Source organism: Marmota marmota, unplaced genomic scaffold, assembly GCF_001458135.2.
Source record: "Marmota marmota marmota unplaced genomic scaffold, marMar, whole genome shotgun sequence".
NCBI classification, from domain to species: domain Eukaryota; kingdom Metazoa; phylum Chordata; class Mammalia; order Rodentia; family Sciuridae; genus Marmota; species Marmota marmota.
This window is the reverse complement of record NW_026000026.1, coordinates 38,741,101-38,765,955: the sequence shown is the minus strand read 5'-3', so window position 1 is coordinate 38,765,955 and position 24,855 is coordinate 38,741,101. Positions and strand designations below refer to the sequence as shown.

General features: G+C 32.8%; 1 protein-coding gene and 1 long non-coding RNA gene across 13 annotated transcripts in view; both read right to left on the bottom strand.

Moving 5' to 3' along the window:
- The window catches only part of Macrod2 (mono-ADP ribosylhydrolase 2), a 1,954,610-nt gene that overhangs the window by 1,827,080 nt on the left and 102,675 nt on the right, over positions 1-24,855 (bottom strand). The gene's annotated exons all lie outside the window — the stretch shown is intronic.
- LOC125619153 lies at positions 20,283-24,844 on the bottom strand. Its single transcript, XR_007350667.1, has 2 exons — positions 23,300-24,844; positions 20,283-20,989 (listed from the first exon to the last, which is right to left on the bottom strand). It is a non-coding gene; the product is annotated as an uncharacterized LOC125619153 (long non-coding RNA).

The following is a 24,855-nucleotide window of genomic DNA, read 5'->3' as shown; positions in this document are numbered from 1 at the left end:
CTCTCTCTCTCTCTCTCTCTCTCTCTCTCTCTCTCTCTCTCTCTCACACACACACACACACACACACACACAGTAAATAATCACCGAGGAAAGAACCATCATGGGAGCCAAGGAAAATATTGTTGCCTCTCCCATATTATCATGAAAATCTTCCCTATAATCCATATCCCTCTCTGATAACTTCAGAATCCTATAACCATCACAAAACATTTATTTTAAAAACATTTATTTTCTTTGTACAAAGGATATTAGACATCAAAGGACAATCAGTGATAACAGTATTTAACCCTTCATTTATGATAGATCATCCATTATTCATACATAATTCAGTAATAAACCAAAATGAAAATAATGTTATGACTTGAACCTGAAATCATACTGGATTGATGTTAAGGCCTTAACGTTAAGCCTTGTGCAATGGCACTTATTACTTCTTTAAAATGGAAGGAAGTTAATTCCTTTCTAAAAATCATGGCAACAATAACATCAGAGATTAGAGTCCTGAACTTAATGTCCTACCGAGGACTTATCTAGTATAGAAACATGGCCTATAAAGTCAGACAGGCAGGGTAACATGACCTAAAAATTAAGGATTTCCAATTTCCACACTGATAACTTAGGGGTTTTCATTCATCCATCAATATGTTCATTCATTTATTCAAATAGCCACTATGTGTTAGACATTGAGAAGACAAATAGGAATATGCCACATCCCTGCTATCTCTGGCATTATTGTCTTTAAAACACATTTGGATTCTAGGAAAGACAAAATTGGACATATTAGTTATATTAATTATTTATCTAAAGATGCAAAATTGGAAGTCAGTCAAAATAGAAAGTCATATTCATGAAAGAATTTCAGTATACTACACTTTGCTCTAAAGAAAGACTTTTATACTGTGAATAAGTAGCCCCACTGGCTCCTTTCTCATTACTTCTAAATCATCCTTAGTAGTTTACTTAGCCTTGGTCATCCTAATATCATGTAGGTATCCGTTTCCTTCAAGAACAGGAGCATAAAGAAGCATAAATTAATATTCTCTTAAACAAAATTGGGTATTATTTGAAATCCATGCCTTAAAAACTTTGGTAGCAAACTCCTAGTAATGTACAAAACATTAAACTCTGTACAAACTGAAGATTTAAAATCCCTCAGGATTGAGAACCATCTGTTCATGATGACCCTTACAGAGAATTACATCAACTATTGCAAAGTAGTTTCATTTATCCCAGTCAGAAACTGTGTTTCAGACACTGCCTCTCAGTAGTTGGCAATCAGCAACCCCAGCAATTATACAATCTTCAATCTTCAAAAGAAAAAGTTGTTTCAGAAAAGCAGAAATTACAGATAGTAGTTGAAATTAACCTGATGACTCACATAGAAAGCAACCTAAAATATAAGAAATAAATAGTACAAATAAAATGGATATGATAGGACTTTTAAAATTTACAAACTAAACTTTTTGAACAATTATACTATAAATTAATTTAAAAATTTGAAGGGAAACTAAAAACTGTATTAAAGAGTTATGTATAAAACTTAAGTTAAAAGAACCCTTTTATCATATTATTAAGGTAATAACAAGGAAGAAATGCAGTGAATTAGAAATACTATCAATACATAAACTAAAATATCTGTGTACACTAGTTAAGCAATATTGCAAGTAAAAAATAACCCTTGAAAAAGGCAGAATATGAAAGGCACATAGGAAACATATTCCTTAAATTACTGTTTATTTATTTCATTTAGAAATGGAACCAAAATAAGCAATGAAAAAGCTATAACAAATGTTATGTTCCACACCTACCTTGTTTTTCAAGATAATTTAAAGAATTTCTGACTACACACGAAAAAAGGACAAAACTATTTCTTAAATAAAGATTTTTTAAAGCAAGGATAATTATAACTTTGACATCAGCATAGTAGTTCTAAATTAAAACTATTAATTATAATTAAAATGTTGAAATATTAAAATGGTAAAAAATCTTTTAAAGCCTGCATATTAATAATGGAAATTTATTCTGCTTGTTTTCAGAAAAGGGTATCATGGATTTTAAAAAGCTTCCCAAAATGAGTTCAACCACAATAGAAAAAAAAGTATTAATAAAATGTGGTGAGACAGATTCCAAAGAGGCCACAGAATCTCCTATCTTTAAAATTAATAAAATCAGGAACACATTTATCTTGACTTGTTTAAATGAAGCCAGATTGAAGGCTTAAAGCTGAATTAGGTGAAAGCTGATAATCCTTTTTCATCAGTCATGTCTGTGGATTCCCTAGACAAAGAGTACTAAAAAGGAAGAAAGTTTTAACATTCTTTACACTACTAGTAAACAATCAAAATTTAAAATAGCATACGGATGCAAAGATATTTCTAACAATATATTATATATTTATTATTTTAGTTTTTAGTTGGACACAATAGTTTTATTTTGTTTATTTATATTTGTGCTGAGGATCGAACCCAGGGCCTCACACGTGCTAGGCGAGCACTCTACCGCTGAGCCACAACCCAGCCCATAACACTATATTATTATGAAGAAAAATTAAATATACATATATGAAAGATAAGACAAATAAATGGTGGGAACCCCAGAAGAAATTTTGCTTTTTTTTTTCCAGATGGGGTCTTGCTGTGTTGTGCAGGCTGGTCCCAAACTCCTACACTCAAGTGATCCTGCTGCCTGATCCTCTCAAGGAGCTGAGACTACAGATGTACACTACCGCATCCAGCTTAGAATTATTTAAGGCAGTTGCATCTATTAAGCCAATTATCTTTCTTTAATCGGAATGAAATGTTTGAGATTATAATTTCAAACATCATATATTTTACATATATATCACTTTTTATATTATATCTATCACATTTTTCATTTGATATATTTCAAATATATATCTATGTATATAAATGTGCATACGTTTTACATACATAAATATATCATTTTTTTAATTAAAGAATGAATCTCACCAGAATTTTCAAATCAAAATAATGTACTCTAATTCTAACCTAAAATACAAGATTTTACTTGTGAAGCACATAGCCATGAGGTTTCCCAGAGCTCTTCTCTTTTCACTTGGGGATGGGCATAGGGGAGATGCAAAGAAAAAAAAGCTCATCCTTAAGGAATTCACATTGTAGCATTATGTAGAAAAGTAATTATGGCACTCATGCTAAATATTAAAATAGAAGTTTACACAAAGTTTTCCCAGAGATCATACTGAAATGAGTTATAAGCTGACTGCTAGGGAAAGATGACTAACAATGCAGCCAAAAGCATATGAGGCCAGAATCTCCCAAAGAAAGTTTCAGTAGAGTTCACAGAGAAAACTTTAAAAGGTTTTTAAAGTTTTACTAAATTGCATATTGAATCTATCCTGATAGGTTCATTCTCAGTGCCTATAGAATTTCAATTTGTTGATTATATTCTTGTCACATAAAAAGTTATCCTGCAACAAAAGCCAGCCAATATGCTCATCATACAAAAAGAGAACACAAACCATGTAGTGTTTCAGGTCAATGCTGATGTTATCAGTCCAAAATCAGACATGACCAAGTCATCAGCCCCATGGGGAATGAAAAAGAGCCCTTTACCTTTAACAAGCTTTTTAAATATTTGGTAGATCTCACACTATTAAGAAATAAGGAAGCATGGGTATACAGTCTTGGGGAATAGGCCTGTCCCTTCCCTCCAATTCTTATTGCAGTTAAAATAATTTTACCTCACTTCTTCACAGAGCAGCTGACAAATCATTTCTCCAAACTGGCATAGGGTGGTGAAATTAGAATTCAGAACAAGAGTCAGCAGGAAAAAATGAGGGCTGGGGAATGGCTTCTTCCTTTTTGATACTACATATGAAAATATTGGCTTCTCTTTGTTATATGTACCAGATTTACAAATAACTAATACACGTTAGATCTAAAATTCTAAACTTCTTTTTATCAAGGACCTATTTTTTCTCATTATAATACATTTTATCTTTTGCCAAACACAGAACATTTATACTACCTCTTTTTTGAAGGAAAAAAACTCCTTGATCATTTTCTAATAGATTTTCAGTTTTATACAATCAGAAATCACTTGCTGGAGCATTTGTATTGTTTTCTTTTTCTTTTTTTTTAAAAGAGAGAGAGAGAGAGAATTTTTTAATATTTATTTTTTAGTTTTCGGCGGACACAACATCTTTATTTGTATGTGGTGCTGAGGATGGAACCCAGCGCTGCGCACATGACAGGCGAGCGCGCTACGGCTTGAGCCACATCCCCAGCCCAGTTGTATTGTTTTCTTTAAGGATCAATGTAATAACCTCACATGGTATATTCTCATTAATATCAGCACACTGATTATATTTGACAGAAATTATCACAGGCTCTAGGAACTGGATAGTCACTAACCCAACAGTGTCACCAGGACGACAGAATAGTTGAAATTCTGGGCATCTTTCCATATCAAAATTCAGAAATTGCCCTTACAAGGGAGAGAATTAAACAACAGCAGATGGGGTAGAGAGGGAAGATGAGAGGGAAGGGGAGGGGGGATAGTAGGGGATAGGAAAGGTAGCAGAATACAACAGTCACTAATATGGTATTATGTAAAAATGTGGATGTGTAACCGATGTGATTCTGCAACTTGTATTTGGGGTAAAAAATGGGAGTTCATAACCCACTTGAATCAAATGTATGGAAGATGATATGTCATGAGCTTTGTAATGTTTTGAACAACCAATTAAAAAAAATATATATATATATATAAGGGAATGAGAACAAAGTTATATATCTAATAAAGAGATTTTAGTTTCCAATTTAAAAAAATAAATAAATAAAATTCAGAAATTGATTTTCCTCTCCCTTTTTTCTTTACACTTTGAACACACTGATTTTGTTTAATTGTGCTAAAGCATCTAGGTCACCTGCAACCCACTAGGAAGGATTTCCATTGGCTTTTTCTGTCTAATGACTGTATTCCTTGCCAGGCATGATGGCACATACTTAAAACACCAGCAATTCAGGAGGTTGGGGCAGGAGGATCACAAATTTGAGTCCAGCTTCAGTAACTTAGCAAGACCCTGTCTCAAAAATAAAACACAAAAAGGGCTGTGGATGTGGCTCAGTAGTTAAGAACCTCTGGGTTCAATCCCCAGTGCCAAAAAAAAAAACAAAACTATAGTCCTGAAATTGTTTTCATTTCTCACTTAAGAGGACTGTTTTCTTTACAGTAATCACTGATTTGCTAAAGTCTTCACTCCTCCTCTTACTATTCCTAGAACTGTCTTCTCAAACATTTGTTTAAAAAAACTATTTTTCCTAATTATTTTCGTGGCAGTTCATTGCAATTATATCAGAAAATAAAAAATTGATTGGCATATATCTATAATTATATTTATATTTATATTTTATCTATGCCTACCCATTTATTCCAATTTTAACCTATGATCAAAGCACATTAAGTCATTTGGTTAACATGAAAGGGTTGTCAATGCATGGAAAATTAATGTAATCATAAAATAATATATATAAATAATTGCATTAAGAATACATAAGCTTTTAATAATAGAAGCACATAAGTTTATGTATAATCCATATGAGAATCAGTATCTGGAATAACTGAAAATAGATAATACTAAAGTAGAGGACAAAAAAAGTCAGGATGAAAAAATATTCAAAAGATTTACTCACTGTTGAACAATTTAATTTATTCAACACATTTTCAAAAATCTACTATCAAATGCAATATAACTAATTATATTCACAGAAAAATAAGTCCTGTTTAATAGACCAGATATTTTATTGAATTACAAAATTTAAAAAAGTAAAGCTACATAAGACTTTTTTTTTAAGTACATTTTTAGTAAACCAAAACATCTGCAACATGGAAAAGCATACATAAAGTATGTATGTAGCCTAGTGAATGAAGAATTTAAACATAAATGTTAAGCTATAGGAAAGCAAAATCAATTAACAGTGTAATTACCAAGGTGATCTTAAAGGTACTGTTCAAGATTAATATTTTTTTACCCTGGAATCAGCTTGAAAATGATACTTTTGTTTTTCTCTCAAAAATAATTGTAAAATTGTGCTCAAAAACATGAGAATCCAAATAAAAACAGTATTTATAGAGAACATTCTTTATAGGAAGCAGTTAAAATTCGTGGTCTAAGTCTCACAGCTAATTCTATGAAAACAACATATTCCTTTATTTTCTGCCTAGGATTTAAATGCCAAATTCTTAACCAGGACTGATAGCAAATTCCCGATATCTATTAAGTTGAGAAATAAAACCTATGGATCCTCTATAGTACAATGCACGTAATGCCATGCACATTAAATTAGATTCAATGGACATCTCCTCTTTACTTTATTCTCACTCTAAATGTAAGGCTCCAAACCTCTAAGTTAAAGAATCCAGAGGCGAGGTCATAGCTCAGCAGTAGAGCGCTCCTCTAGTTAACAGACTAAGTAATCAACTGGCTCAAAATGCCATTTACAGTAAATCTATCTTGAAGTTTTTAAAAATTTAAGAATAGCTATAGTATTTTTAAAAAAGCATGCCAAGCTAAGTCCAGAAGGCATATCAAAGCATATCAATGTGTGATTAGCAGTCTATTGTCCATTTTATTTTTTTCCTTCTTTTTTAATTCTATTTTTTTAGTTGTTGATAGAACTTTATTTTTATTTATTTACATGTGGTGCTAAGAATTGAAACCAGTGCCTCACACATGCTAGGCAAGAGCTCTACCACTGAGCCACCACCCCAGCCCTGCTTCTTTTCTTTTTTATTTGTTCTTATTAGTTATACATGAGAATAGAGTATATTTTGATATATTATATATAGAGAGAGTATAACTTCTCATTCTTCTGGTTGTATTGGCCATGTAATCACGTATGCACATAGGAAAGTAATGTCCAATTCACTCTTTCTTTTTCCTATTTCCAATGCCTCCCTTCCCTTCAATCCCCTTTGTCTAATCCAAAGTACTTCTGATTTTCCCTACCACCCCTTTACTGTGAGTTAGCATCTGCATATAATAGAGAACATTTAGTCTTTGGTTTTGGGGGGATTGGCTTATTGCATTTAGCATGATAGTCTCCAGTTCCATCCATTTACTGGCAAATGCCATAATTTCATTTCTCTTTATGGCTGAGTAGTATTCCATTGTGTACTTGTACCACATTTTCTTTTTCCATTCATCTGTTGAAGGGCACACAGGCTGGTTTCATACCTTAGCTATTGTGAATTCAGCTGCTATAAAACTTAACACCAAAAAAAACAAATGACCCAATAAATAAATGAGCAAATGAACTGAACAGGTACTTCACAGAAGAAGAAATACAGTCAGTCAACAAATATATGAAAAACTGTTCAACACTTCTAGCAATTAGAGAAATAAAAATTAAAACTACACTGAGATTTCATCTCACTCCAGTCAGAATGGCAATTATCAAGAATATAAGTAACAATAAATGTTGGTGAGGATGTAGGGAAAAAAGTACCGCAAATTGGTGCAACCACTATGTTGCAGTATGGAGATTCCTTAGAAAACTTGGAATGGAACCACCATTGACCCAGTTATCCTACGCCTCAATTTATATCCAAAGGACTTAAAATCAGCATACTGCAGTGACACAGTCACATCAATGTTTATAGTCCATTTTATATGGACTTAGAAATGGGGATTTCAGTATCATGAGTCCTGAGCATAGACTCACAAATTTGTCTGCTGACCTTTATATATGTTCATCTTTTCTTTTATTACATAAGTATTCCTTTGTTTGATAACAAATAATACTCTTTATATTCCTTTGAGAATGAATCTATCTATAAATATTTGGTGTGGAATGATAGAGACATTTTGCTTTAGCGAATATCACTCATCTGAATTCCATTTCATTAAGATTTTGAGAAGTTGATTTAAGTGTTATATACATACACAAAATACACTCCCAATGCAACAGTTAAGCCTACTGTATCAATCTTGTTCTATTCACCAATGATTATTTATCCAATCATAAAAATAATCCACAAAAAAAATTGCAAATAGCTCAATACAAGAGTATTTGCTTTTGTGTAGGTGTCCGTCTTAACAGTTACAAAATCAAGACCCCAGTTTCCCATACAAGGACACATAGATGGCTTCCTTATAGGCTATGCCACAGACACATGAAAAAAATTGATAACCGGATTTCTAGAGTGTCACTTAATACTGTGTATCAAGAGCCTTAAAAACATGCTTATCTTTGACTCTGAGATTCCTTTGTAAGAATTCATCCTAAAATAATAATTGTGAAAGTATCCAAAGACGTGTAAAAATTAATTGTCAGAGCTAGAATGTAGGTCAGTGGTAGAGCTCCTGCCCAGCATGTGTCCTGGATTCAATTCCCAGAATGGCAAAAAAAAAAAAAAAAAAAAAAAAAAAAAAAATTTATAACAATACAAATTTATAACAAAATTCTCTATTTCAATGTTTAAATGTTTAAATGTTGCAATAGAGGATAAAGCGGCTCATGTATGGTAGGTAGGAAGGTAGGTAGGTAGGTAGATAGATAGATAGATAGATAGATACACACACAACATACATACATACATAAATATAATATGGTTATTGAACATTATGTTTTAGAAGGTACTTTATGATGCAGGAAGATTATTAGGTGTTGTGAACAAAGGGAAAAAGAGGCTCTAAAACAAGTAGAGTATGGTCCCACTTTTCAAGAATTAAAAATAAATTTATGTGTACAAAAAGATTTAAAGAAAATACACCAAAATGTAACTACAGTTAAACAATGAGGTGGCGGAATTACAGGTGTTTTCAATTTTATTCATATTGCTTCTCTGAATTTTCTACTTTTTAAAATAAATGTGGGGTTGGGGGACGTAGCTCAGTTGGTAGAGTACTTGCCTAGCATGCACAAGGTCCCAGGTTCAATCCCCAGCACCACCAAAAAAATAAAATTTTTTTTAAAAAATATGTATTACTTCCATTTTGAAAAGGCACATTTCCTTTACAATATACCAGCAAGTAAGAGTAGCATGTAAAACATGAAAAAAAATACACGAAGAATTATAATTTTTTTGAAAAAAACAATTGGAGGATATTTTTCATCTACTATATAATATAAAGGAAATTTCTGTGGTCCTGAGCCATCTTATATGATTTGCTAGTTTCAGAATCACAACCAGTCATCTAATTCCCAAATCCCTACCCCTCTTTTAAAATAGAAGACATTACTATCACCACTGCAGTTTCTTCTGTGTCATCTTCATTCTTTCCTTTTGGCAAATTCATAAGTAACTGGATTCTTCATAATTTTTCTTCTCTTTCACCATTTTGCTTTCTCATTACTAAAGAAATGTTCTACTAATAAAAAACTACCTTAAAAATATTTTATCTGAATTGATTCTAGCTAAGTGTTTTCCTTTAAAAAGAAAACATAAAAGCCAGAAAGCAGAAGAACATTCAAAAGAAAAAAAACTGAAATTGTACATCTGTACTGATCAGAGAGAGAGAGAGAGAATATGAGAATGAATCATTTCTTCCTAACATTTTGGCATCTCTTTAGTTATTTAGTTTAGTTTTTTTAAGACCTGAAAGAACAGTTTATGCTGAAATAAGCCCTAAAGACCATATTGAGGAAAATTAATTACAATACTCATAAGTGTTTGAGTACTGCCAATTCTCTTGTCTTTGTTTTAACTAAATTTCTTTTGCCTTTTTTTAACAATTAACGGCTACCAGGAAACAGTTTTGTACAGTTGTTCCTCTGTATCCATGGGTTCTGCATCTGCAGATTCAAGCAAGCATAGATAAAAAGTATTTGTAAAACAATTGTATCTGTACTTAACATGTACAGATTTTCTTGTAATCATTATTCCCTAAACAATATCCTAAAACAACTATTTACATGCCATTTACATTGTATTTGGTATTATAGATAATCTGGAGATGCTTTAAATTATACGGGAAGATGTGCATAGGATTTATGCAAAAGCTATACTGTTTTACATAAGACACTTCATCATTATACAAAATACATGTATGAAGATGTGAATTTGGTGTCAACATACCTTATATACAAACAGAGATACGATAAATTGTGGTATAAAGGTGTATTCAGAATTGTAATGCAAAAAAAAATAAGAGAGCTCATGTATAATGGCATAATTTGGCATGAACATATTTTATATACAGAGTTATGAAAAATGGTGCTGTAAATGGATAATTATGAATCTAATGCACTCCACTATTGTTATGTATGTAAGAAATAAATAATAAAAAGAAAATATAAATACATTAGTCCATTAGTTTAGTTATTTAGAATAAAAATTGGCTGAGAAAAAAAAATACCTGCATTCAGGACAAAGATAGTAATTCCAAAAGTAAATTACTAGTACTGAATTGCTACTATATAATATTACAACATGCATAAAGATCCTTTTATTTACTGAATAAGATTTTTTAAGACACAACTTGGGTTTTACTCATTAAAGTAAGCAGTAGAATAGGTTACCAGAAGTAAGTTAAATCAGCACAACTTTCTAATTCAAACTCCATGTACGAACCCAATATAAAAAAGTAATCCTTTATTCTACATTCAAAATTCAAGTTTTTACTGGACTCAGTTCTTAACTTCTTTAAGGGGGAAATGGGAAAATCAGAGAGAGGAAAGATGTGAAGTCTGAAACAGGAAAGGGATAGAAGAAGAAGAAGGGATGAAAGATGAGATAGAACAAGAATGACAGAGAAATAGTGTTAGGTCATTGGTTGATAAGAGAAATACACATATACATAAGACACTTCATAATATAGAAGAAGAAATTAAGGAGAAAAAATATGTTATCAAACTCAAGGTTTGGAATTTATCTAGAAAAATATACCGATTTCTTTTCTTTTTCTATTAAAAAAAACATGAGAAGACAATACTTCTATGAAAAACACTGTGAATCAGGCAGGGGGACTAAAACATCATACTCATTTAAAATTGATCACTTCAGTTAAAAAAAAAAAAGAACAAGAACAGCAATCAGCTGCACACATTCTTCCCTTAGAGTGCTTTGATACCTGGAATAAAAAAATATATAGAAAATATTTTCTGTCATAATATTAAATACTAAAAAACAAAACTTTTGCATTTAACAAAAAATTTGATAGTTTCTTCATAGAATCCAATTATACCTGCAAATGCATTTCAAATGAAAGGAAATGTGGTTCCACATGACACCCCACCAATTTTTCTGTTTTTATTAAAACACTCTTCACCAAAGATGACTGGTTTGACAGAAACGAAACTATGAAGAATGTGGTCCCAGAACATTCATCTTCAAGGAGTATGAAACAGTGCAACATCCTAGACCATACAGAAACTGTCAGACTGACAAATTAAATCTGAAAGCCCAAGGAGTATAAAGCACAAAAAGAATTAAATGACTTTCAGAGGAAGTGACACCAAAAAAGACCTAATGAGATGAATTCTTACAAAATTATTAGATTATACAGACTTTTTATCAGATCTCAGTACACAAATGCCTTCTGAAGTAATTTATTCAATATGGTAAGATATCACAAAAAAATCCCATTTTCTAATTTATTAGTGTTTGCTACTTAATTACTCTCCTCATATATTCAGCCCAAAGATATTTCCTGAATATCTAATTCATGCCAAGTACTGTGGTATGCATTACTGATACCTACAGGCCACATGTACATACAAGAAGTAGATCACTAATAACTCAAATGTGACTTAATGATAGGGTAGAAATTCAGAAACTTCTAAAATATCTGGTTAGCCAAGAAGTTCAGCTATACCTCTACTATCTTAATTCTAATATCGAAGAGCAGTAAAACTTAACCAATCTCAGATTCAATTTCTCTTACATGTATGAATTTGCTTATGAATCATAAAAATGGTAAAAAAATAAGCTGCTATTAAGAGGAGACAAATTCAAAAAACCTAAAATGTCCACTAACTTAAAGAATTTCTTATACTACAAAAAGGCACTCTTTAAAAAAAAAAAAGTCTTTTCATATATAATAATTCCACTAAAAAGAAAAAAAAAAAAGAAGAAGAAGTAAGGCTGAGAAGGGGTGGTTGGGAACTTGCCTAGGATGTGTGAGACCTTGGCTTTGATCCCCAGAACCTCAAAGGAAAAGAAATGAAATGAGATCAACATTAAGAGTTTTAAAAATAGAATTCTTAGAATAAATACAGCAAACTCTAAGATCTCAAAGGACTCCTTTTTTGAAGGGTCTAAAGATTGACAAAAAAAAAAAAAGTATGCAGAAATCCTAAGTTTTTTTGAAGCACATACTTAAATTTTCACTCAAACTGACGTGTGAGAAATCGATCCCTTGGCCTGGGCATGAACCTACACAGGTACCATTTCTGCATATCAGCAAATCTTGCTTTTTCACCTCACTTTACTCACATATTTTATAATGGATGCACAGAAGAAATACATATTCCTTTCAAGCATACAGTGTTCCCACTGTTCTTAACCTCCTTGAGGATAATTAATGTCTTATCATCTTTGTATAGATAACCTTTATATAGTAACTGTTACAGTGGCTGTAACTATAGTAATACTAATAGTGATTATGATGATGATAGTTTACACTGAGATCTTACTTCAGAAGTACTTGATGCTATTTTAAGTATTTCACATATCTTTTAGTTTTCACAATTTAAGGAGATACTATTATTAATCTCATTGTACAGATAAGAAAACTGAGACTCAGAAGATCAGAAATTTATTTACATGTTATAAATCTCAGTTTGCTCATCTGCAAAATGGAGGCAATATTTACTTCACCATGATTCTGTGAAGATCCAATTTGATATCATCTGAAAGTACCTACCTAGCACATAAGAGGTAATCAAAATTAGTTCTTTCTTTATATCCATTCCTTTTTCTTCCCCTTTACCACTTGCCAAGATAGGGGAAAAGCAGACTAAAGATGCCTTTTCTATTTCATGGAATAATTTGGAGTACTGAAGGTCTGGTAGAACTCTGCTGAGTTTTGGGCTTTTCTTTGTTGATAGGCTCTTGATGGCATCTTCAATTTCATTGCTTGAAATTAATCTGTTTAAATTTTCTGCCCTTCTGTTTCAATTTGGATAGGCCATATGTCTAGAAATTTGTTGGCATCTTTAGGATTTTCTATTTTATTGGAATATAGATTTAAAAGTGGTTTCTGATTATCATCTGTATTTTAATAGTGTCCATGTGATATTTCCTTTTTTATTCACAAATTTTAGTAATTTTAATTTTCTCTCTTTTTCTTTGTTAGCTTGACTATAGGTTTATCAATTTTATTTATTTTTTCAAAGAACCAACTTTTCATTTCATCTACTTTTAATTTTTTGTTCTTGTTGTTGTTGTTTCAATTTCATTGATTTTAGTTCTGATTTTAATTATTTCCTGTCTTCTATTGCTTACAGTGTTGATCTGTTCTTCTTTTTCAAAGGATTTGAGATGTAATGTTAGGTTATTTATTTGGTGACTTTCTGTTCTTTTAAAGAATGAGCTCAGTGCAAAGAACTTTCCTCTTAGAACTGCCTTTATAGTGTCCCAAAGATTTTGATAAGTTGTGTTGCAATTTTCATTTACCTCTAATTTTTTTTTATTTTATCCCTGATTTCTTCTAGTATCCACTAGTCATTCAAAAGTGTATTATTTAGTCTCCAGGTGTTAGAATAGCTTCTATTTTTTCTTTTATCATTGATTTCTAATGATAAAAGGATTTCATTACATTATGATCTGATAGAATGCAAGGTATTTTCTCTGTTTTTTTTTTTCCTATTTGCTAACAGTTGCTGTGTGGCCTATGGTCTATTTTAAAGAAGGATTCATGTGCCACTAAGACAGTATATTCAGTCCTTGATAGATAAAATATTCTATATATGTCCATAAATCTAAATGATTAATTGTATTTATTAGTTCTATCTTATTCAAGTCAGAATGACAATTATCAAGAATATAAGTAACAATAAATGTTGGCGAGGATATGGGAAAAAAGGTTCACTGATACATTGTTGATAAGACTGCAAACTGGTGCAACCACTCTAGAAAGCAGTATGGAAAGTCCTCAGAAAACTTGGAATGGAAGAACCATTTGATGCAGTTATCCCACTCCTCAGCTGTGACACAGACACATCAATGTTTATAGCAGCTCAATTCACAATAGCAAACATATGGAACCAAAGTGGGTGCCCTTCAATGACTGGATATAGAAAATGTAGTATAGGCCACCAATCACACACCATTTGCCCAATTGCTCACCTTCTGCCTGCCCATCACCAGTTTGCCTGCCCATCAACCGCCACCTGACATTCAGCACCTGATTGCCCGTCATTTGCCTGCAAACAGCCAACAGATCGCCCATGGATCACCCACTGCCTGCTACCCACTGCTACCTGAATGTCTATAGTCAGGGTACCCACAGGTTTGGTTACACATAACCACTGCCTTATCAGGTCACTGGCCAGAGCCTAGAAGACCAGTGCCAAGGGACCTGGAGATTTGTCTCCATCACTACTACCATCTCACGGCATAGACACTTCAGTCTGGGGATACTGGCCAGGACCTGGAGATAAATTGTTGGGTACCTGCAGGTCTGGTTGTATCTGATGACTTCCTGCTGGGTGTGCTAGTGGCCGCCATCTGGTTGCCTCTTTGCAGGGTCGCTTCTTTGTGTGAGTGCATCCCTGGTGGTCTATCTGCAAGTTTAAATGGCATTGAGATCCTGGGACTACAGCAAGGCAGAGCCTGGGGAATCTGAAGTCAAGATTTATCAGATTGCAGCAGGGTCTGCAAGGACCAGTCTGGGCTTAGCAAGCCTGTGGAAAGCCAGAGACTGAGAGCAGTTCCCCAGGGGTAGCACAGGTTAGAGAAACTGGAGAAAACTGGGCTCTTTCCAGCTCATTGAGTCCTGAACTGTGCAGGAAGGGGCAGGCTAAAACAGGTGGAAAGACTGGAAGAGGGTGTGAGAGCATCTTGTCCGGCACCCACTGGACTAGAGCTACCATCAAACATCAGACAATCACAGAGAAAGGAAGCTGACAAAATTGTTGAAAGCCAATAGAAGCAATTGTTCAATTTTTCATTTAGACTTTCCCTTTTTATTTTTCTGCCCTCTCTCTCACATCTCTACCATCTTCAAATCTAAATATTTTTCATGCATCAATTCATTGAGGAATGGGATGTCTGAATTATATATTACAGTTTTACTATGTATTCTTATACTTTTACCTTTTTTTAAAATCTGCATATATTTTTTCTCTCACTTATCTGTCTCCTTGAATTCTCTTTCACACTTCTCTTATGCTAACAGTAAACCTCTATTAATTCATCCTTCACTCTTACTGTAAATTTTTACCTCTATCTTTTCTCCTTCTCCCTCATAAACATCACATCCTAACTAATTCTGTTCCCTCTTTGTCTTTCATTTGAAACAGTAAACCTTTTAAGCAAATTTAATGTTCATATTGTAGACAAAAATTGAACACATCATTTCTGTTTATTGCGACAAGACTGTAGACACCTTAATAGCAGCTATTTGGTTTAAGGTTGTGTATTGTTTGCATTTGGTGCTGTTAATATTGGCTTCCCCCTTAAAGGTGAGGTACTAGAAGCCTTCAGAAACACTATAAGACTACAGGGTTGAAACTGTACTGCCCCAGATCAATACTGCTAGATGGGAAGACAAACAACTTGAAAAAAACAAGGGAATAAGCATCTCAAACAAACCAAGATGTTCCAACAATAAAATCCATAAACACACAGTAGAAGAAATGTTAGAGAAGGAGTTTAGACAGTTCATAGTTAGACTGATCTTCAAAATAAAAGATGGTATCAGAGAAAAAATACAGCAAGTGAAAGATCACTTCAATAAAAAGGCTGATATTATAAAAAGGAATCAAGCAGAAATCCTTGAAATGAAGAAAACAATAAACCAAATTAAAAATTCAGTGGAAAGTATCACCAACAGACTAGACCACTTGTAACACAGAACCTCAGGCAATAAAGACAAAATATATACTCTTGAAAATAAAGTCAACCATACAGAGAAGATGGGAGAAACCAGGAACAGAACTTCCAAGAAATATGGGATAACATGAAAAGACCAAATTTAAGATTTGGTATAGACGAAGGTGTGGAGATACAAACCAAAGGAATGCACAATCTTTTCAATGACATAATATCAGAAAATTTCCAAAATCTAAAGAATGAAATGGAAAATAAAATACATGAGGCTTACAGGACCCCAAATGTACAAAATTACAGCAGACCTACACCAAGGCACATTATAATGAGAATGACTAACATCCAGAATAAGGATAGAATTTTAAAGGCTATAAGAGAAAAAAATCAAATTACATATAGGGAGAAACTGATTTGGATCTCAACTCAGACCCTCATCACCAAGAGGTCCTGGAATAACATATTTCAAGCTCTGAAAGAAAATGGAGCCAATGAAGAATTTTACATCCAGTAAAACTAAGCTTCAGATTTGAAGATGAAATAAAAATTTCCATGATAAACAAGTTAAAAGAATTCATAACTAGAAAACCTGCACTACAGATCATTCTCAGCAAAATATTCATGAGGAGGAAATAATTTTAAAAACAAAACAAAACAACAACAACAACAAAAAAAAAAAAACAATGAAAACCAGCAAAGGGAGAAACTACACTAAAGGAAAAGTAAATCAAAGGAGAAAATAAGTCAAGTTAAAAACCAAAAATGGCCAGAAATACAAATCATATCTCAATAATAACCCTGAATGTTAATGGCCTAAACTCATCAATCAAAAAACATTGGCAGGTTGGATTTTTTTAAAAAGACCCAAAAAATATGCTGTCTTCAAGAGAATCACCTCCTAGGAGAAGACATCCACATACTGAAGGTGAAAAATAACTAGGGATAGTAGAAACACAACTCAACATTATGAAAGCTATTGATTCTAAGAACAAGGGAGAAAAATTGAAAGCATTCCCTCTAAAACTGGAACAAGACAGAGATGCCCTCTTTCACCACTTCTATTTGACATAGTCTTGAAAACTCTAGCCAGACGAAATCAGACGAAAGAAATTAAAGGGATACAAAGAGGAAAACAAGAACTCAAACTGTCACTATTTGCTGGTGACAGGATTCTATATTTAGAAGACCCAAAAAAATTCCACTAGAAAACTTCTAGAACTCATAAATTAATTCAGCAAAGTAGTAGGATATAAAATCAATACCCATAAATCAAATGTATTTCTGTACATCAGTGGTGAATCCTCTGAAAGAGAAATTAGAAAAATTACCCCATTCACAATAGCCTTAAAAATAAATACTTGGAAATCAATCTAACAAAAGAAATGAAAGAACTCTAAATGACAATTAAAGAAATAAAGTTAGCTTTAGATTTAAGATTCATGCTATCAAAGTTCTATTACCTAGGAATTTACCAATAAGAAAGCATTAGAAATTTGGATTTCTGACATTCTCCAGTATGTATCTTTAACTTGATGGCCTCTATTTCATAATTCCATCACAATCAACACAGATGGAAGAGTTCATTTATCTTCAATAATTTTTACCTTTTAGAAATCTATGAAAAAAAAGAAATCTATGAAAAATAAACATAAATTCATTTAATTAATATTTTTTGAATTTCAACTCTGAGCTGGGGCATATACAAAAGATAATCATAATATTAACTAATGTTTAATATTATGTTTATTTTATTAACCCAAAACACCAGACTTGGTCACAAATTATTTGAGAAAAGAAATGGAGTGAAACATATCTATTCATCTTTGGTCTGAACTCCCTCTAGGCCCAACAAAAAGAGACACAATACATTCATATACAGTGCATTTTTGTAGATATGTTAATTAATAATTAGTGTATCTATATATAGGGGATGGAGAACATAATTTCAAGGAAGATGTGAGGGGGAAACCAGAGGATATCTCAGCCACGGGATAAAGCCAAACCCTGGGACAAAACCATAATTATCCTTAGAGGAAAATAAAGCAATGATGCAAGCTTAGATACGGAGTAGCTGAATATGATTAGCCCTGAGAGAAATCTGTGGAACTAAGCAATATTCTAGAGGTGAAAAACTTTAGATGGTACTGTAGGCAACACCCCTGTGATTTGGGCCACTAAATCTGTACTTACACAAATATATTAATGTTGTCTCTCCTTACTTGTAAACGTTCTCAGAAACAAAAGATGTAGGCACTTCTAAAAGTCACTGAACAAATACACAATTTCCTCTAGTGTGAAGATATAAAAATGATTGCTTTAGAATATTATAGAGCTAGGGATGTAGCTCAGTGATAGAGTGCTTGCCTAGTATGTGTAAGGCCCTGGATTTGATCCCTAGCATAACCAAAAAAATATCATGAACTTAAAATTATAATTATTCACTTTAATTAATTAATTTGATCCTGACTAGACTATAAGCTCTATGAAGATAAACCCTAGAATAGGATCATCTCTTCCTACATCCAATATCTTATTCTAGTTCTGTACCAGGTAAATACAGACAAGTAATGAATATTAGTTGAATGAATAAAAATAAATTAATGCATCCATAAGAAGTAAGAGGTAAATAAGTGAACAGAAACAGGGTAAGTGGAAGATCAGACAGAAGAAATAAGGAAACCTGAAGGTTGGAAAGCACTGAAAATATTCCAATAAAGTACTAAAAGCTAACATGAACTTTATCAAAAACATAATTGATAAAAAAACATAATTGATAAATTGAGGTTCAAGAAAATGAGACATTTTCTTGAATATCTCATTATAATGCATCCTTGATATTATCTGTACTTCTACTCATCTATAACCCCCAAATTTTTACTATCCTTCAGAGAAAAAGTCTATATATATTCTAATTATTTAATACACTTATACATTTCTAAGAGTACAAGAAAAAGTATAAGAAACTGTCTAATGGCATCCCTATGTATACGCTTATTTGCATCTATCCAGGAACTGGGATTTTTTCTCTAAACTCTCAAAAACATGAGTTTATAAAATTAAACTATCATTTCTAGATCAAAAAAGAGGGAGAAAACCTTTGCCCAATGTAAATATTGATTATCTTTGATTGTTTTAATTTTAAAAAGAAACTTAACACAGAACTGAACTTTGTCCAGTCTTTCAACCATTTTTTCAAACAATGACATTTTAAGTTGTTTATATGATAATCTTAACCAGATACTTTAATTAGAAATACACATTTCTTATTCAGAGGTAGAGTCAGAGCTATCTATCCCCAACACTATAAAGTTCTTAAGCAGTCGTATTTTTACATCTTCACACTACAGAAAATTGTGCATTTGTTAATTTGTTAACTTTTCAAGCAAAATTATAATTTAAACATGGAGCTAGAAAAAATCATATATCTCCAATTCATGTTAGTGTGAAGCAAGGTTAATGGAGATGCTCATTCTCTGAGGCCTGACAGAGACTGTATATTTCAAAGTGAATGTATGACCAGTACACTATTCAGTGATCTAGACACACACACACACACACACACACACACACACACACACACATACTATCACAGTAAAAATCAAACTAGAACTTCTTAAAAAAAAAAAAACTTTAAACAATCAGTCATCAAGAAGGAATTCTACACATATTGGGTTCTGTAACCATTTCCACATTAAACAAAATTATCATGCTGTAAAATGCTGACCCCACTTAAGAATCCTGCTGGACAGTGATTTCATCATTTTATTAAGCACATGAAGGCTGTTATCATCAGGTGGAATGTTGTTATAAGGTGGCTACACAAACACTGTTTGCTTAAAGATAGTGTTACCTGGAGAAAGAAATATTTTTACCAAAGTATGTAAATCATGTACCAAGATAGCTCACAAAACAGCTCAGAATCCTGAAAAATTTCCTATATGAGTATAGAAACAAGCACCCTTTCAAGAAAACTAGACATTAATTAATATATTGAAAGTAATGTATAAAAACTCACTTCTAAAGACAAGCTTACATTGCCATGCTAATAACTTCATTTTGGTGAGTTCATTGTTTAAGCTTCTCCTTAATCAGATTTTCTAAAATAATTACTATTAAGAGATGAATTCAGGGCTGGAGTAGTAGCTCAGAGGTAGATTGCTTGCCTAGCACATGTGAGGCATTGGGTTAAATTCTCAGCACCACATATAAATAAGTAAAATAAAGGTATTTTGTCCATCTACAACTAAAAAATAAAATTTTTTAAAAAGAGATGAATTCAATTTAAAAAAAGAATGATGAAATACATAAAAAGTTTTCTTAATTTATTATATTATGCTAGATTAGTCTACCAGAGACACTGTTATATAACACTTCTTTGATGTTTGTGAGTGTATATATTATATAACCACCCTAAGACTTTAAATCAATCAATGCTTTTTTTACAATTCATACTATATAGACATATTAAATATGTTTTTAATCCACATGTAATTATAAAGTGTTCCTTTCCAATCAGAATCTCAGATAATATTTACTAGTAATGATAGGTTGTTTGATTATAGAAAATATTAATAGTTTATAGAAGCATATCAAACATTTTAAATAAGATCTGATTAATTCCAAATTCACCATGAATTTAGCAAATAGAAGAAAATGTGCAAGTGCTAAAAGCAGTAACAAGTTTAACAAAATGTTAAAGATATCAAGTTTTAAAATGCCATCAATTTGGCAACCTCATACTGATTTCTTATTTAGCAAAATAATCAGTGTGGTGGCAGCATCACAATACGTAACACAGAATTCTTCTGGAACACTCTGCTGACAAGCAAGACATGCTAGCTCCTTCTTTTACATGAGGACACCAGTGAGCATGGAAGGATGGCACAACACAAAAAGAAAATAAATTGGCATCTTGGGAAGTTTCCCAGGGGATTGTAAAGTGCCAAGCTGAAATCCTGTGGTCGCTAAGCAGCAATAAGGACAGTAGAGAGATTCCTGTCCAGCTTCACAGCACCTGCAATATAAGTTCACATTAGTGGGATCACAGCACACCCTGGTGACAAAAATGAGCTACCTCTGGCTGGCCTGATCAAATTCACATAGAGTAAGCTACCTAACATTTCTTCAAATCTTTCTGAGAAGAACCAAAACATGGTGAACTAGAAAACCAAAAAGTTTATATAATATAAATGCTAATGCTATTTTTAAATCATCTAGTTTAACCATATGCCAACAGCATCACCATGGGCGAACTGTTAGATTATTTGTGACCCAATTTCACACTGAGTAAAAATTTAAAAATAAAGAACAAAAAGGTCCTTACTTTATAGGGTATTCATAAGGATTAAATAAGTAAATAATTGAAACATGCTTAGAACAGAACCTAGCACACAAAAAAACACTGTATGTATTCATTACATAAATGATTAGATGAAACCAATGTAGAGATAGATTTCTTTAAGCCGAAAAAGAATATTTTTCCCCCTGGGGATTGAACTCAGGAACTTGCAAATGCTAAGTACATGCTCTGCTACTGAGCTATATGCTTGATCCTGAAAAGGAATAATATTAAAAACTGTAACATACTATCGGCATGCTATGTGCCTTCTATTATGCTCTTGACATATGTAATCTCCCTTCTTTTTTTATTTGTTGTAACTTCCTCATTTTTTTTATACCTTGATTTATTTATTTATTTATTTATTTATTTATTTATTAATGTGGTGCCTAGGGATCAAACTCAGTGCCTTACAGGCTCAAGGCAAGTGCTCTACTACTGAGCCACAGCCCCAGCCTCTCTTCTTTCATTTTTATGATAAATATACATACTAGTCATCATTATCTCCTTTTAAATATGAGAGAAGGCAAATGTTAAATCCAAAACAAAAATAGGAAGCAGCAGAGCCTAGATTCAAACCCAGATATTTCTGACTCCAAAACAGGCTTTTAACCTTAATGCATGTTAGACAAAGTTTATTTACTCATCTATGTTAGGGATGAGGAAATTGAAGTGTGTCAATTAAAGTCAAACAGAGGGCTGGTGAATAAAAAGCAAGGAATTAAGGTATTTTAGACAATTACAAGTATGTTTGAAACAATGAAATAGGTATAAAATTCCATTATGATGGGAAAGATTCCCTTGAATAAACCCGGATTTTAGTCTAGGGATATCCACCCTGCACACAACATACCCATAAATATGTTATACTAAATTTGGAAGAATAAATTTTTATTCTTGGGTGAGAGAGGGTAAGAAGGTTGCCTGTCCTAAATGACTCTAATATGATCAACTTCTTCATTAGAGTAAATGCCAAGTCCAGTACAAAAACATGGTAAATTTCATCTTTCTTTTCCCAGCATAGAAGGGAAGACCTATAAAGAGGACTGGGTAGGGCACAAAAGCCCACCAGCTAACTCTCTTGGCCAATAACATTGATAATCAATTCAAAAATAAAGAGCTCTGTGGCAGGTGCACATTCCCAGAGCATGCCCGGTCTTGAGGATGAAAGAAAAACCAGCTAGCACTCTGCCTTCTCCATCGCCACAGGTATTGGCTAGAAATCATCTGGCAGCAGTCAGAGTATACATAAGCTCTATTCTTTGCAGCCAAAAAAATTAAATTTAAAAAGTAGATATTTTTAAATCAATGGTGAAAATGTGGGTAAATATATTAAAAATACAGAGTACATCTGCAAGACATAGAACAATTACAGCTCAGCATTCTCACCACTGTAATAAAAATTAATCAACTCCTTTCTAGTTATATTGAATCAATCTAATTAAATGTTTTACTCAAAGTCAAAAGAAGAATATTGGTTTGGAATTTCCTACAAAAGTATTTTCAGAAATTTTTTTATGTTAACTAACAAAAATAATACCTTTTTCATAAAAGTATCATTTATATGACTTTTATATATATTATAATGAAAATGGTGATCTTTCCTTTAAAACAATAAATACATATTCATATTATAAACACCTTGCAAGAAAGCCAGTTTATCTAGAAATGGTCAAACTCCTAGTAAATGGCAAACCATCTGGCATAGATCATTTCATTGTATTTGTATCCCATTAAATCTCACCATTATTATTTTATCAACTACAGGCATTTTCCTTAGTAATTCAAGACTGACTACTAATACGCTACATGCATGAAACAGCAAACATACTCTAAAACTATTACCAAAGGCCGGTTTATCATTTCACAGATTTTAGTTAAATGTTTTCCTGGTCTATATGTCTCTTATTAGCCAGTACCATACTGTTTTGATTATTATTATAGCTTTGTAATACAATTTGAAATCAGAAAGTGTGATGCCTCTACCTTTTATCTTCTTTCTCAAGATTGCTTTTCCTACTTGGGGTCTTTTGTGGTTCCACATGAATTTTTGGGATTGTTTTCCTATTTCTGTGAAAAATAGAAATTTTAATACAGATTACACCGACACCGAGAATCACTTTGAGCATTATGGTCATTTTGAAGATATTGGTTCTTCTGATGCAGGAACCTGGTATCTTTCCACTTACTAGTGTCTTCTTCAATTACCTTTATAAATGTTTTATCATTTTCAATGGACAGATCTTTCATCTCTTTGTTTAAAGTTATTCCTAAGTATTTTATTCTTTTTGATAGTGCTGTAAATGGAATTGTTTTCTTCATTTCTCTTTTGGTAGTTCTTTGTTAGTATAAAGAAATGCATCTGGTAACTTTCCTATGTACATACATGAGTATAACACAGTGAATATCCACATAATGTACATCCACAAGACTGGGATCCTAATTGGAATTAGATGGTATAAATATGTCAAAATTGCCTCTACTATCATGTATAAATAAAAAGAACAAATAAATAATAATAATTTAAAATTTTTAAAGTAAAAAAAAAAGAAATGCATCTGATTTTTGCATGTTGATTTTGTATCCAGCAAGACCATTGCTTTAAAAATATTCTACTCATTAAGCTGTTCACAACTTTGTTGTCATTACTAGGAATTTTGCATTTCTTAAATACTTAATGGAAAAAGCTGCAGGGAAATTATAAAATAATTTCTCTTTTTAGAGCATGCAGATAATTTGAAAATCCCTACTCATTTGATATGAGTTTGTGTCATACCTCTACAAATAAAAAAGAGATTATTGATGACCAGATTTTAGTTAAATATAACTGAATATATTAGACTTCTATAATATTCAGAACAGTATGATAAACTGCTGGTTCTGAAATACCATGTTTCTCTCAGTGTTTAGGAAACAATCTCTTTAGCAATTTTCAAACCATGTTATAAGTAGAAAGTCCATTTTCAGAGAATTATTGTTAGAAAAGTAAGGTTCATATTAACATGTAAAATTCTGTCAGAAGCAGACTATAACTTGATATAAAACAGGCTGCCTAATATTGTTGAAATTGGATCATAAATAAGTCTAGAGGAGATCCAACATGGCGGCGGGTGGAGAGGCAGCATTTTCAATACCCCGCCAGTGATGGGGTCATAAAGACGCATAGATAACACTTAGATTCTACCAACGGAGATCTCCTAGCAAAATTCCACTGAAGAGAGACCGGCCGGGAGCTACTAGGATTTTTTGAAGCGACAGATTGCCCCAGACGAGCAAATCCCTGCCAGGAGACGCAGAGGTCCAGTTCCGCCAGCCACAGTCCGCGCACCGCGGCGCAGCTGCTGGCCCGTCTGCCAGCAGCAAATGCGACCGGGTCCCGCTAACCTCCGAGACTCAGCTTGGCAGGAAGAAGTCTTCAGCCAAGCCTTCATGAAATAGTGAGCTGGGAGCTGAAGCCAACCTGGGACGGACCAGTCCCACCCCTCCCTTCGGACACTCCGGCAAGGAGCCTGGGGCCCGCCATAGCAGAGAGGTGACGTCAT